Source organism: Gadus macrocephalus, chromosome 4 (genome assembly GCF_031168955.1).
Source record: "Gadus macrocephalus chromosome 4, ASM3116895v1".
NCBI classification, from domain to species: domain Eukaryota; kingdom Metazoa; phylum Chordata; class Actinopteri; order Gadiformes; family Gadidae; genus Gadus; species Gadus macrocephalus.
This window is the reverse complement of record NC_082385.1, coordinates 10,314,066-10,328,168: the sequence shown is the minus strand read 5'-3', so window position 1 is coordinate 10,328,168 and position 14,103 is coordinate 10,314,066. Positions and strand designations below refer to the sequence as shown.

Sequence of the window (14,103 nt, the reverse complement as noted above, 5' to 3'; positions counted from 1 at the left end):
GAACGGGAGGATTCAAAAAGGCTATTTTGTCACACGGCAATGTGGCTTTGGGCTTCAGACAGAAAGCTCTCCAGAATCAGAGAGATGGACAGACGAAGAGTCAAGCGACAAGGAAGAGGGTCAGAGGGCGAACAGGAAGTTGGCAGGGCGGGGTAACGGGGGTGAGGAGTGGACCCTGTCCTGGTGTCTTGACGGGCGCCCCCCCCCCCCCCCCCCCCCCCCCCCCCCCCCCCCCCCCTCAGCGGGCCGACCGGCCAGGCGGGGTGGCCCAGCAGGATGCCCGTGTTCCGACAGCGAAGACAGTGTGTGGTCCGGGTCAGGGGTCAAACCCTTGGGGCGGCAGTGAAACCCTCTCCGTTATAGAACACCACTTCTCCGCTCCTCCACTATGACCGCTCTAGTCTAGACCGGTGAAACGCCGTTCATTAACCGCTCCACGATACCACACACGTTCCTCCTTTTTCGACCCTTTTCCGCTCACAAAGTGAAAACATCCACTTTGTGAAGTGTAGTGTTTACAGAAGGTTTTGTTTACTTCCTGCACAGGAAGTAAATAAAACCTTCTATTTTGTTCTCCTCCTATAAACGCATGAAACGTGTTAATGCGGAGTAAACAAACCCTTCCACCTCGTTCACTTCCTGTAAACGCTTCATCATGCCGGGTAAATGGCCCCAGCTACGTATAGAATTAGGACAGAATCACCAGAGAGAGGCCTGTGAGTCATGGAGTGGAGTTGTGTTGCTTGCTGCTTGGGTTTCTCTCTCCAGCGTCGGGCTGTAAATGGCTCGCCGGTCTCTCCTTGAGTTAAAACCACCGGTCCTGTTGCTCTTGCTAAATGGAGCGTTGCTATTGGCTACGCAGTGGTTCATGAGCAGAACAACACAAACACAGTAACGGTTTCTGCAGTAGTAAGTGGAAGCACAGGACGTCGTCTCTGTTACCCTCTCCGTCCTTAACCCGGCGCGCGTCAACTCACAGTCTATGGCCCGCGTGGACAATGTTTTAGACGGGAACTCATCCATGACCGTGTATTTATGGGATGCCATTGGACGATGAGAGAGAGAGACGTACCAGAGAGAGAGAGAGAAAGACAGAGAGAGAGACAGAGAGACTGAGCAAGAGACAGAGAGGGAGAGACAGATAGAGAGACACAAGATAGAGATAGATATAAGAGAGAGAGAAAGACAAAAGAAGAAAGGGATAAGAGAGAGACCGAGACACAGAGAGACAGAGAGATGGAGACGAGAGAGAGACATAAGAGAGAGTGGGACAGAAGAAAGTGAGAGAGAGAGAGAGAGACATAAGAGAGAGAGAGAGAGAGAGAGAGAGAGAGAGAGAGAGAGAGAGAGAGAGAGAGAGACATAAGAGAGAGAGAGAGAGGAGAGAGAGAGAGAGAGAGAGAGAGAGAGAGAGACATAAGAGAGAGAGAGAGAGAGAGAGTACAACGTGTGCAACGGAAGGAGGATGGCAGCTAGGGAGGTAGCTGCGCGTTCAATTCCCCGTCTGAACGCACGTCGGTTGGGTTTCCCCGACCGCCGTCCGGCTTCCAACAGAACCCGCAGCGCGTTCTGGAGAGGTCTCCCATCGCTTGGCACCCTCTTTTTTATCATGTGTCAAGGCTGCCACCGCTTTCTGATCAGTGTCTTTGAAATGAGAGACTGAGAGTTGTCTGCCGGGCTGGGGCGGGGGGGAAAAAATATATACACGGGGCTGCAATGTGGAGTGGATTTACGGCTGTGGTCCGATCAAGCCTATGAATATCTGCCCAAGGAATGTGGAGCTCTTGTCCGGCAGACTGACAAATGTGCAGAACTTTTTAGCACATGGCGTAATGCACACGACGTGAACGGTGTTGCGTACACACGGCGATAGCGCACACACACACACACACACACACACACACACACACACACACACACACACACACACACACACACCACTAACACACACCACATACACACACACCAACAGTAGCGCACACAAGCGGACAGTCACACACACACACACACACACACACACACACACACACACACACGGGTACATTTACCCATGCATACCCTAGCACACACACACACACACACACACACACACACAAAAGCATTCATTCAAACACACATACAATAGAATGCCGACATGTGATTTTCCATTCAAACGAACACTCACACATCCACACAATGATGGCTCTGCAACACATGTAAGTGTGTGTGTGTGTGTGTGTGTGTGTGTGTGTGTGTGTGTGTGTGTGTGTGTGTGTGTGTGTGTGTGTGTGTGTGTGTGTGAGTGTGAGTGTGAGTGTGTGTGTTGTGAGTGTGTGTGTGATTGTGTGTGTGTGGTCAGATTAAGAACAGTTTGAGACGCCGGGTAGCCAACAGGAAATGACAGGGGTCAGGGTGGTGGGGCCCTGGAGGAGGCTCTGGGAAAGACAGAATAATAGATGTGGTGCGCGGGGAGACGAGTTTGTGTTAGTTTGTGTGAGTGTGTGTTAGTGTGTGTTACACACGCTCATGCATCACTTTGGGGAAATTCAACCCCGCCGCCCAAATACATAAACAGATGAATGATCACATGAATGACCGGCTCTCATGGAGGAACTAAATGCATAAGCCTTCAGACTTAATGTGTTGCAGTGTAATATATGTATGATATGTGTCACGTCGTGACTATATGTTATGATCGTTTGTGCGATTTACATTTCTTTTGAATACATTTTGAGCATGATGCAATATCAATGACCTTGTATGACTGCTATGGTCTATATATCTTTGGATAAATTGTTTTCACGGCGTTACACTGTGTCATCGTCATGTTTGCCGTCATCAACTGCATAAATGGCATCTCTGTAGAATCTATGAGCTCAATGTTAGGCCAAAGTCACCGATCAAGACGTTTGAGTTGTTGCAGCCGCACTGCTGAAGAAACTCTTTTTGGCATGTGTTGAGACGGTTTTTCGTCCAGTTGAATCCTCAGTGTCGGAGGCTGAGCCAATAGAATCAAGGCGTGGGAGAAACAGGCCTCCGACGTTCAGCTCAAGCCAATGTTACAGAGTAGCAGATGTTTCCCCGAGCAGCCAATGGGAATCCTGCGTTCCAGGTTGTGGCTTGTGTCGATATTCACCACCAGATGAGTTTAGCATAGCATCGATGGGACTAAACAGGGATTAAAGATATTTATAAAGTTTGAGGAGTCATGGTAGAACAAAACGTTTCACCGTTCTGGAAGGAAAAAGGTGCTCTGGGGGAGGGGGAACGCAACAATAACAAAACAACAACAAAATTGTTTACCCTGGGCTTCTTCCATGTGTTCACAGCCTCTACTGTTGACGAGCGTGGAAAGAAAAGTTGCCTGCGACTGAAAGTGTTCGTCAGACCTGCAAGTGAGTGGAGAACGCACACACACACACACACACACACACACAAAAACACGCACACGCACGCACACACACATGCACCAGTGTGTTCCTCTCAGTCATTTCACTGCGATCCTTCGTGCCTCCATTTCCTGGCTGTTGAAGTGAATGACGTTTGACTCCTATAATCTTCACATCTCGCCTCACGTCTCCTTTGTCGCAGACAATTGTGTGAAAAGCCCTGGCAACGCGCAGGAAGGCGTCGATTTTGATGAGCGAAGCCACAATTCCCTGGAACCGCGAGGTTTGTTTGACTGCGTATAATTCGTGCGTATGTGTTCTGTGTGTGTTTGTCTGTTTTTGAGTTTGGGGAATGTTTTCCGTGGTTTGGCCCTTTCATTGTGATTGTGTGTGTGATTGTGCATGAGCTCATGTTTATGTGTGTCCTTACTTTCCTTAACTTTCTACACACAAACATCCTTTGTATTATTTCGCCGTCAGAAGGGCTAGCCGGCTCAACGACGCCACCATTAAACTCTGTCACACAATTGTTTGAAGTTGCGGTCTCAATGATGATACTTAACCTGTTCCTCATTCTTGTCTTCCCTCCATCCCTTTCTCTCATCCCCCCCTCCGTCTCTCATCCCTCCTATTCTCATCCCTCCCCCTCTTATTCCACCCTCCCTCCCCCATCATTCCTCCCCCTCTTTCTCCTCACTCCCTCCCTCCCCCCCCCCCTTCCTCCCTGCCCCCCTCTCTCCTCCCTCCTTCCTCCCTCTCTCTCTCCTCCCTCCATCCCCTCCTCCTTCCATCACTCCATCTCTCCTCCCTCCCTCTCTTTCTCCCCCCTGTCTCCCCCCTCCAGACGACACCAGCCACGAGGCGGCCGAGCCCTCCCGCGGGGACGTCAGCTCGGCCGGGCGGAGCTTCAACTCCCAGTGCCTGCTCAGCTGCTCCCTCCTCTTCCTCCTGCTCCTCTTCGTCCCAGGGGGGACCCCTCTGTCTTTATAGCGTCGAGCACGTCGCCCCACAAAAAGACAAATGGACTGTCCCATGCGGACCTTACAGACACCCCACCTGCCCCCGCCCCCATCCCCCACCACCCCGACCCAGCCCACCTGATCTCTCTCACAGGCCCCGCCCCCACGACCCCGACCCAGCCCACCTGATCTCCTCTCACAGCCCCCACCCCCCCCCCCCCGTCCCCCCACACCCAGAAGAGCACTTTGGACTAAAACGAAAGCGACAATCTCTCTCACCCTGGGGAAGCTAATAGGGGAGGGGGGGGGGGGGGGGGGGGGACGACACTATGGGAGCTTTGTTTGTTTGCGACATCGGGAGATGGAGAAAAAAAAAAGAAAGTGAAATGCCAATTAGTGTGTTTGTTGTTCACGCGTTTTAACGGTGGATGCCGGTCGTCAAGGCGACGACCTCTGAATTAGCCCGGATGGTGCTGTAAAGTTGTTAGTATGCAGATATTAAAAAAACACAGTTCTAACAACGCAGAGCTTGTCACACAAACAGCAACACACAACAATAGACAGACGCGCATACATGTTTCTGCCACACACACACACACTCAAACTGACCCAAAACACTAAACAAACTCAAACGGATCATTCTTTTTTCTGCCAACATTTGAAAAACAGTAAGCACAAATACGATCACCCCTCAAAATCTCCTCATCTTCGAAATGTTGCGTTGACATCCCATGTCATGTTGCGTCACATGACCATGAAAAGAAGTTCAAGAAGTTCTCTGGAACTTGATCCACCAGACCCATTGATAATCAGGTACGCATGCGGGCCGATAGGAAGGCAAATCAAGGATCTTTGGGGATGTTTTTTTTCAGACTCATTGCCAAGAGGAAGGATTGAGACTTTTGGACTTTTGATTAAAATTATTATGAGTTTGGATTTTGCTGTCTCAGAGACCAGGGAAGATTGAAAGACTTCCCAAAAACAGTGAAGAGCAGAGAGGAAAAAAATCAGGAAAGAAAGACCTCAACTTTTAGTAGTTTCTTTGCTCTGAGTTTGGTGTTGGGGGGGTTAGGGTCTGAGAGGGATTGCATAATGTATTTTATAGAAATGAATCTCATTATTCAAGTGTAGCAGCCCTTACAGGCCTGTTCTATATTTGAGAGGATGAATTCGTAGAAGTCGATATGGTATTTTGCCAGGCAAACGTATTTTCCTATTTATTGTGAAGTCCTTGTGCTTTTTTTCTGTTCTGGTTTGGTCTCTGCTACAGTAGAACAAGTGAAAACATTTCCCAACGCCCTAGCAACCGTTCCATTTGAACGGTTGCTAGGGCAGTATCGTATAAAAGGTTTTTATTTCTTACAATCTGCTCATTGTATACAGTCGCTAGCTCTTCATTTAGTAAACCTCAATTAACTGGATCTTTTTTACGCGTTTTAAACAGGCTGTCGTAATCATATTAAGTATGGGTATTTGTGTTTCAGATTAGTCATAACAAATTGCACACGGAACATGTCTGTTTTTATTCTTACTTCTCATCCAGTCGCTTTTATTAATCACTATCATAACATGACAAGATTACAATTATGTACATAAGAATCAAAATCCTACAAACAAATTCAGGGACGTGTCCATGCCTACCATGAGAGTCAGAGCCACGGTCAGCGCTCCACAGTGAGGTTAGGGGGTCCGCACGACCCCGACGACACGCAGGGAGCACACGGCTCCATACTTTTCAGTGGCTATCGATGTTTGCAGAGTGACCACTTGATTTAGAGGCCCCCCCTTGTTTGATTAAGTGGCCCCCTCGATTTGATGTCGTGCAGAGCTGCCCCTTGAAGAACCATCAGCAGGGACCCTCCTCTTCCTCGTAATTGCCGGCGCGCAGGATGAACCAACGAGAGAGGAAGATAGGGACAGTGAGAGAGGGATGACAGAGAGAGAGAGAGGGAGAACTGAGAGAGAGAGCGGACTGCAACAGAGGACAGAGAGAGAGAGAGAGCGGACTGCAACAGAGGACAGAGAGAGAGAGAGAGCGGACTGCAACAGAGGACAGAGAGAGAGAGAGAGCGGACTGCAACAGAGGACAGAGAGAGAGAGAGAGGACTGCAACAGAGGACAGAGAGAGAGAGAGAGGACTGCAACAGAGGACTGAGAGAGGGATACTGTACTGCAGGAGTCGGCGTTCGTTCTCTGCAATGAATGTCATTCTGACACTTGGTGGAGGTGAGAGATATGAAGCTAGAGGGGGAAGGTACTATATATATATATATATATATGTATATATATTGTACACATAACCGTAAGACTGCGCATAAAAGGTTTTCACCAGAAGAGAATATGATTGGGTTACCGATGTGCTCCGGGGAGAAACCAGGCGTTCGTAAAAAGCCCGGCCGCGGTCGTTCTATGGGGAATTCAGAAAGCTGGCTACCACGGTAACCTGGTTACAGTCAGGTGGTGTGCACATCAACGCACAACACTTGTAGAGCATTGCCCCGCTGCTTACTACGGTCAAACTCGTGGTATGATGAGACTGATAGTAACACACGGTCAGTGGCATCGGTCCCTCCATCCCTCGACCACAGACCGGGAACTCCCAAGTCGGTGCGCCTGTGGATACTGTGTATCCAGCGATGAATCAACGTACAACTTTCAGTGTTCGATTTTTTTCCACACCCTCTTTTTGTAGGAGCAATTTAACCCAAGACACAAGATTACCCCGTGGCTAGAGAGTCGATGTTTGATATAAAAAAAAAAAAAACTGCTTCATTTCATTTTTCTATGTCTTTTTCTATGAACAAAAAAAAAAGATTGCACCCTATCTGTTTGTTGGAGATAATGCTTGTGTGCAGTGCAGATATGGCACATATCAAAAACATGAATTCTGTCAGTGTTCGGCATTACGACTATTTCCATCCATCTCACTAACCAGAACTTTGTCTACTTTCTACCTTTACTGTTGTGTACCCCACTGTGGCGTCGGCACCTCTCGGGGTTGCTGAGCGTTTGTGAATCCCCGTGCTTGGTTTGTACCCTTCACTTCTTGTTCACTTTCACATTTTTATGCTAAGCTACGATAGCAGTCACATCATGTATGACCTCCATTGCGGAGATGGCGAACTCTTTTCTTTTTTGTACAGAAGCCTGATTGCAAAAGTGTTTGTTTTGTATTAGCAGGAGAATTTGAGGTAACTTTAGTCCATTTCTGTTTCTATTTAATGTTCCATGTGGTTTCTTTTTTGTACGAGGAGGGAGAGTTAGGTTTAAAAAAAAGATATATACAAAAAAGAGAGACTGCGCTTCACTTGACTGTGGTAACATGTAGCCTGAAGCTAACACCACTGTGCCCCTGGTTGCCTAGTGACTCTGTCCCCCTCCCCCCCACTCCAACGTCCCTAAAGTCAATACAGGAAGTGCAGGAGGGGTATCCATCCGTCCGATCGAATGAGCCACATCACACGCCTGCATCCCCATTGAACTGTACGAGTCTGCTCCATAGAGTGATGCGTGGGCACTCCAGAGTGCAACGCTGTCGGCGGTACCGTGTGCCTAGATCACTCCTGTCCCACCGTCGCCTTCCTGTAACCCCGCCCAGGGCTAATTATCTATTTATTGTATCTGCTGTCTCTTGTTTTTTGTTCTCTCTCTCTTTATCTATTTTTCTCTGTCTCTCTTTTTTTCTCTCTTTCTCGTTTCTCTCTCTGTCTCTCTTTTTTTCTCTCTCTCTGTCACTTTTTTTCTCTCTTTTTTCCTCTGTTTCTCTGTTTCTCTATCTCTTGCTCTCGCTCTCTGTCTCTATGACTCTTTTCTTTTTTTTTCTTATCACTCTCTCTCTATCTCTCTCTCTCTCTCTCTCTCTCTCTCTCTCTCTCTCTCTCTCTCTCTCTCTCTCTCTCTCGCTCTAGACTAGAGTATTGACTCTCCTTCATGATAAATTCCTTCACTCCCGTTAAATTTTTTTATTGTTTTTGATTTATTTTATTATTTTCGTTTTTCTACAAAAGAAGGCCATTGTTTGTAAATACACGTGTTGGAGCAGCTATGACTAACTAACAACAAAAAAGAAAAAAAGACTTAATAAATATTTCTTTGTCGTTGTAATTACAGCGTCTGATTAATTATTATGCTAAAATGTGACATTGGCGTGAAACGCAAAGCGAACGTGGGTAAAAGCGTGAGCCTATTGTGGCGAAATGACAAACTCAAAGAAAACAACTGTCACCCCGCGTCGGATATTGTGTTAGCGTTCACTCACAATATGCATAATCACACAGACTTCCTGGAATTGGGTGAACAGCTGTTTCATTATAATCTGGAGGTGATTCACAAACTGGGAAGGAGAAGAAAAAAAACTGAAATGTTCTATTAATCCTGCGGCAATGTACGCAGCCTTTGGGAAATGTGCCAGAAAACTGATTCTGGTATCTTTCCATCGGCCTGCCTTCACTCTCCAAGATATTGGGCAACAAAAGAACAGGCTGACTTAAATGAAGCAATTTCCTTTCTAGTTTCTTAGTAAACAGCTAAAACACATTTAAGACGCCCGAGTTAAAAAGTATTTAGAGGGGCTTGAATGGAAAGCAGCTTTGAAACCAAATGTAAGCCCTGGAATTATACCAGGTTCCACTTTGTTTGGTTTGCAATAAGACGGACCGGTTGAATCCTGAGTGTTCAGCTGTTGCTGCTCCAAAAGAAGCAATCGAAGGTGGGGATCAAAAACAACAGAAACATAATTGAAACCAAAGACTAAACCACAGGATTGTGACGGGCCAACCCACAATTATGCTAGTTTAGCATAATCCTGATCTAATCTTCGACGATACTTCATCATTACACCCAGGCCCATGACCCCTCTGTCTGTCTGTCTGTCTATCCAAGAGATAAATTAATCTGGGATCCAACAGTTCTGTTGGAGTAGGACCTCTGTGGGGGAGACAGCACAGAGCCTGGGTCACAAACCAACAGTGGTGGACGAAGTACTCAGACCACGTAAAAGTTGAGATACCTAGCGTAAAATATTACTCCAGTAAAAGTGGAAGTAATTCATTTAAACGTTGACTTGAGTAAAAGTATAATAGTACTTGGCTTTTAATGTACGTAAGTATCAAAAGTAAGTAATTTGGTGTAATGTAATTCCAATGTCTTGCTATGTCCTTTATACACTCATTTATGGTTAAAAGAAACCCCACTAACACTCTCTAAATACAATGCTTTCTATTTGCAATATCTGGTACTGATATCATTTGAAATTATCATAATTACCTCGATGTGTAACTTTTGATTGGATGGCGAATTCTTGAAAGAGGAAATCGTATGCTTAGGCAGACAGAGAAAGCACTTAAAAATGAATGAGTCGTTCTTCCTTTCCACTACTTCAAATAGTTTGCTTCAATATGGCCATGGGGGCTCAATTTCAATACATGGCGCTTCTTCCATTATTGTGTGTTGGCTATAAACGTAAACGTGACAGCAAAATTCGAAGGCTAAACAGACATGCAAGGACAGAGTTGGGAGAAACCCGCCCAAACTGCACGAATCACGATGTGTTATGATTGGTACACTTCACTCATTTGGATCCGTCACTTTATTGTCTATGGTCACGCATGCTGCCCACAGCCAGACACTCACACATACACACGCACGCACGCACGCACGCACGCACGCACACAGTCACGCTCGCAGGAGCCAAGTGCAGACAGACAAACATGTGCGCACAATCACATTCACGCGCGCAGGGGGCACGCATGGGGACACACACACAAACACACAGCATGCATGTCTTGGAAAGGAAAGTTGAAAGGAACGAAAGGTTTTTCGAATGGAGTGGGGTAAAATGTACAAAGTCTCACAAAATAATGATACATCCTCTGATATATAAGTAAAGTACAGATACGCTAAAAAGTTACTTAAATACGGTAACAAATTACAAAGTACTTCGTTAATGTCCACCACTGCAAACCAATAACTAAAATCGTAGGGGTAGCACCATGTTTCCGGTTTAATTGCGGAGATATTCTTCCGAAGATAAACTCAATCACGAGGGGCGAGATGGATATTTTAGAAGAAGGTTTATATTAATGTTTTTGAAACACAGACACACTGCCTTGCAACGTTGGTGTAGGGAGGGCAGGCCGAGTTTTAACCAATAATGTTAATTCACTGACAGAATGAACATTATTGGTTAAATAACTAATAACATTCCCAGCAACATGGTCAATTCAAATATGAAGCAAAAAAGCCAAAAAATAACACGTCCCAGAACGTCTACTTTAGCACGATGCCGTCTGTTTTGACACCAGCGTGTCCTCCCTCTGAGGACGAAGGACCGGTGTTGCTGTGGCTGACTTTCAATTTGTTCTTGGGAGGCAGACGGGGGCCGCGGTGACCCACTTCAGCTGAGTAACCTCCTGAATCTCCTCATTCTGGGAGACGATCGCCTATTATTGGGCGCCAACGCACCTGTCATAAACCAGGGCTCAGAGTCTCCATCATCGGGAAAGACACAAGGATAGATGAGCACGGATATTTATACAGCTGCTGAAGCCATGTCAAGGACTTCATGGAAATAAAGACGATGGGAAGGAGAAGCTGTCTAGTTTTACAAGGAGCCGTTGTCCATAACGATTTTAAAGATCCTTAGTCTTAGTTTTAGTCCTTAAAGATAACCGTAAGTGTGTTAACCTGCACTGTTACTTTTCTACTGCAGTTGTTTGCTCCGTGACAAAATATCTACACTAGAATGTTCTCAAGAATGGAACATGCCCATCACCATGTCAATCAATAATTCCGTTTTTTTATTATTCTGTCCACATTTGCCGAACCCAGCGTGAACAAAATCTCAGACGACCGCAACTGTCGTCTGAACGTGATTTAGCTGATGGTAGCTGACTCAAACCACTAGAGGTTGCTAATGGGGAAACGTGCATAGTGCAGGTTTAAAATGAAAACACTCCAAAAGGAAACCGAGATTGTAAATGTGTTCTAATTCTACCTCACGTCACGAGGGAGCCCAGCGACATGGAGACGGACAGAAGGCCACCGGCGGCTCTCTGCCTGTTAACAGTAGGCCTCACAGAGCCTGACGCCTGATTGGAGGATACGTCCGATTGGCCGAGCACAGCTGGGAGGAACCCCAGCCATCCTGAGAAGCTGTCAGTGTCGGGAAACATTTTGGGCTGCAGCTCGTGTTTGATTTGGGACCGGGAGGATTGAGCCATATGCACTTAACACTGACACATAGGATTATACGTGTGTGTGTGTGTGTGTGTGTGTGTGTGTGTGTGTGTGTGTGTGTGTGTGTGTGTGTGTGTGTGTGTGTGTGTGTGTGTGTGTGTGTGTGTGTGTGTGTGTGTGTGTGTGTGTGTGTGAGATTGTGAGAGTGTGTGTGTGTGAGTTTTTGTGTGTGTGCGTTTGCTTGCGTGTGACAAGGGAAACGCCAGTGGAAACATTTAGAAATAGCAGATGAATGATCCCAACAGTCCAAATATTCATGTGGAAATTGGCTTGTGTTCACCACTAAATGTGCTGGAGAACAGGAAAAGACAGAGACAGACAGAAAGGTTCCAGTACCCAGAAGAGTGCGCCAAATGAGTAATCTTGGATCCAGGACTCATACTATGTTATACAGAACTTCTGATCCAGCAGTCCTACTATGTTACAGCAGAAGGTATGATCCAGCAGTCCTACTATGTTATAACAGAACGTATGACCCAGCTTTCCTACTATGTTACAGGAGAAGTTCTGACCCGGAAGTCCTACTGTATTATAGCAGAACTTCAGATCCAGTAGTCCTGCTATGTTACAGCAGAAGCTCTGATCCAGCAGTCCCAGAAAGAGTCTGAACCGGGACGCAGCAACGGCAAGGGGCAGAGCGACGCCTTTATTGTAAAGGATAAACGCCCGCTCACCCTGATTTGAGCTCATCTGCCGATCTTAAACCTGATTGTGAGAGGAGCAAAAGGAGTGAGCGAGTTGCGGTGAAAAAAACGCTTTCCCCTCCCATTGAACGAGCCACGATCATGCTGCCTATCGAGCCCCTTCCTAATCCCACCATCTACTGATTGATGTTGCCGTCATGTGTCGCAGCGTGAAGCGGACACCCGGCCGCTGGGATCATTGGATCTCACCAGGCGGGGAGCTCCACCGGGACCTCCTCTCCCTCCCTCGCCGTGGCTTCTGTCGCCGTCCGCGTGGCCAAGGGCTCGGCACCGGACAGCCCAGAGCAAGGGGCCGGGGGGGGGGGAATGAATTGACTGGGCATGAGAGGTAATAACAACAACAAACAAGGGGGACCCCTTAGGAGACGCATGACCGCGTTAGAAGTTCCAACCTTTGTCCCGTCCCCCTGTCCCCCCGTCCCCCCGTCCCCCCGCCCCCCTTCTGCAGGAGCGCGGCAGCCAACCCTGAAGCAGCAGCGGCCTATTTCAGACTCCATCAGGGGAGGACAGGGTCCGTCCAGCCTCGAGGACCGGCTCTATTACTGGACCGCCAGTATTCCCAGTCCCATGGAGACCACGCCCAGAGGGAGCGAGACCAATTCTCATTGTCATTGTTGGCGCGCGTCGCTCGCTCTTGAAAAACGAAGACCCATTTCGGGATAATGTCGGCCCACTCAGTGATTCTTATCGGAACGCTGAAGCCTTGGATCAGGTGGAAAAACAAAACATGTTCATCTTCCCGGGAGCCTCTCTTTTCTTGGAAGTGGAGGAGTTTTCTGAAGAGGGAGTGAAGTGAGGCCAGAGCGAACAGTAAACACGGAGCAGTGGCAGAGGGAGAGGCAGCTCAATAGGCTGAATCGATGGCTCAGACACTCGTTCTTTACTGTAAGTGTGGGGAAGAGAAAATCCATAGGTTTGTGATGGGTATAGAGGACAGTTGTTGTTGTTTTGGCCACTTATACAAACAGCCTAGAGAAATACACGTCTGTGCAGTTAGCCTACGCACATTGCGATGCTTCATTTCGTGTGACTAAAATTAGACTAGAAATAGATGAACATTCAAGTTCAGTATCTTTGTTGACATTGAAACATTGCACTTTTGGAACGTAAAATGTATTCACCATTGTTGAATGAGGTCATATCAGAACGGCTGCCGCGGGCGGCCCAGGGACAAGGAGTGAAGAGCTGAAGGGGATCTGAAAGGAGAGGAGTTGGGTGGTCTGGAAACTTTTGCTGTGGTATCAAAAATCATTCTTGTTGAAATTGTGTTTTTCCATTTCCTTCCATTGTCTTATCGATAGTCAGGGCCTAAAAATGTACTTCACATGGCTGTTAGTTAGTTTAGGATGTTAACTTTGTTAGCAAAGTGAGTTGCCTAGAGACGAAACACGAGCAAAGCGGCGCGTTGTATTACTATTTCAGACTGCTTCCACCGTGGCTCTCAGACACCAGACAGCGTTCTGAGATGTGCGTGGGACAAGTGGATGCTAATTTGACGTTGTTTGGAAAGGTATCGAACTCTTGGTTATATTTGCTCATTGGATTGAAGCGACCTTTTCCTTTTGGGTCCGTGTTTTTGTGTGTATGTATGTGTGTGCGTTTGTGTGCGTGTGTTTGTTTATGCGTGTGTGTGTGTGTGCGTGCATGTTTGTCTGGGTGTGTTTGTGTGTGTATCTCTGTATACACATATAGATATATAGATATAAATATATAGATATAAACATCTCTTAATGTTAAGGGCAAGATCCTCAATCGATTCTAAATCAAGCAGCATAAATCAATGAAATAATATAGGGACGAAAGTGCAAGGCCAAACTCACAGTTCATGTCCCTCAC

The 14,103-nt window shown here is 46.9% G+C and overlaps 1 long non-coding RNA gene across 1 annotated transcript; it reads left to right on the top strand.

The window, feature by feature from the left end:
• The first annotated feature begins 1,950 nt into the window (after positions 1 to 1,950).
• Positions 1,951 to 8,431, top strand: LOC132455991 (uncharacterized). The gene is made up of 3 exons (XR_009525368.1): positions 1,951 to 3,374; positions 3,571 to 3,651; positions 4,213 to 8,431. It is a non-coding gene; the product is annotated as an uncharacterized LOC132455991 (long non-coding RNA).
• Positions 8,432 to 14,103: the final 5,672 nt, after the last annotated feature.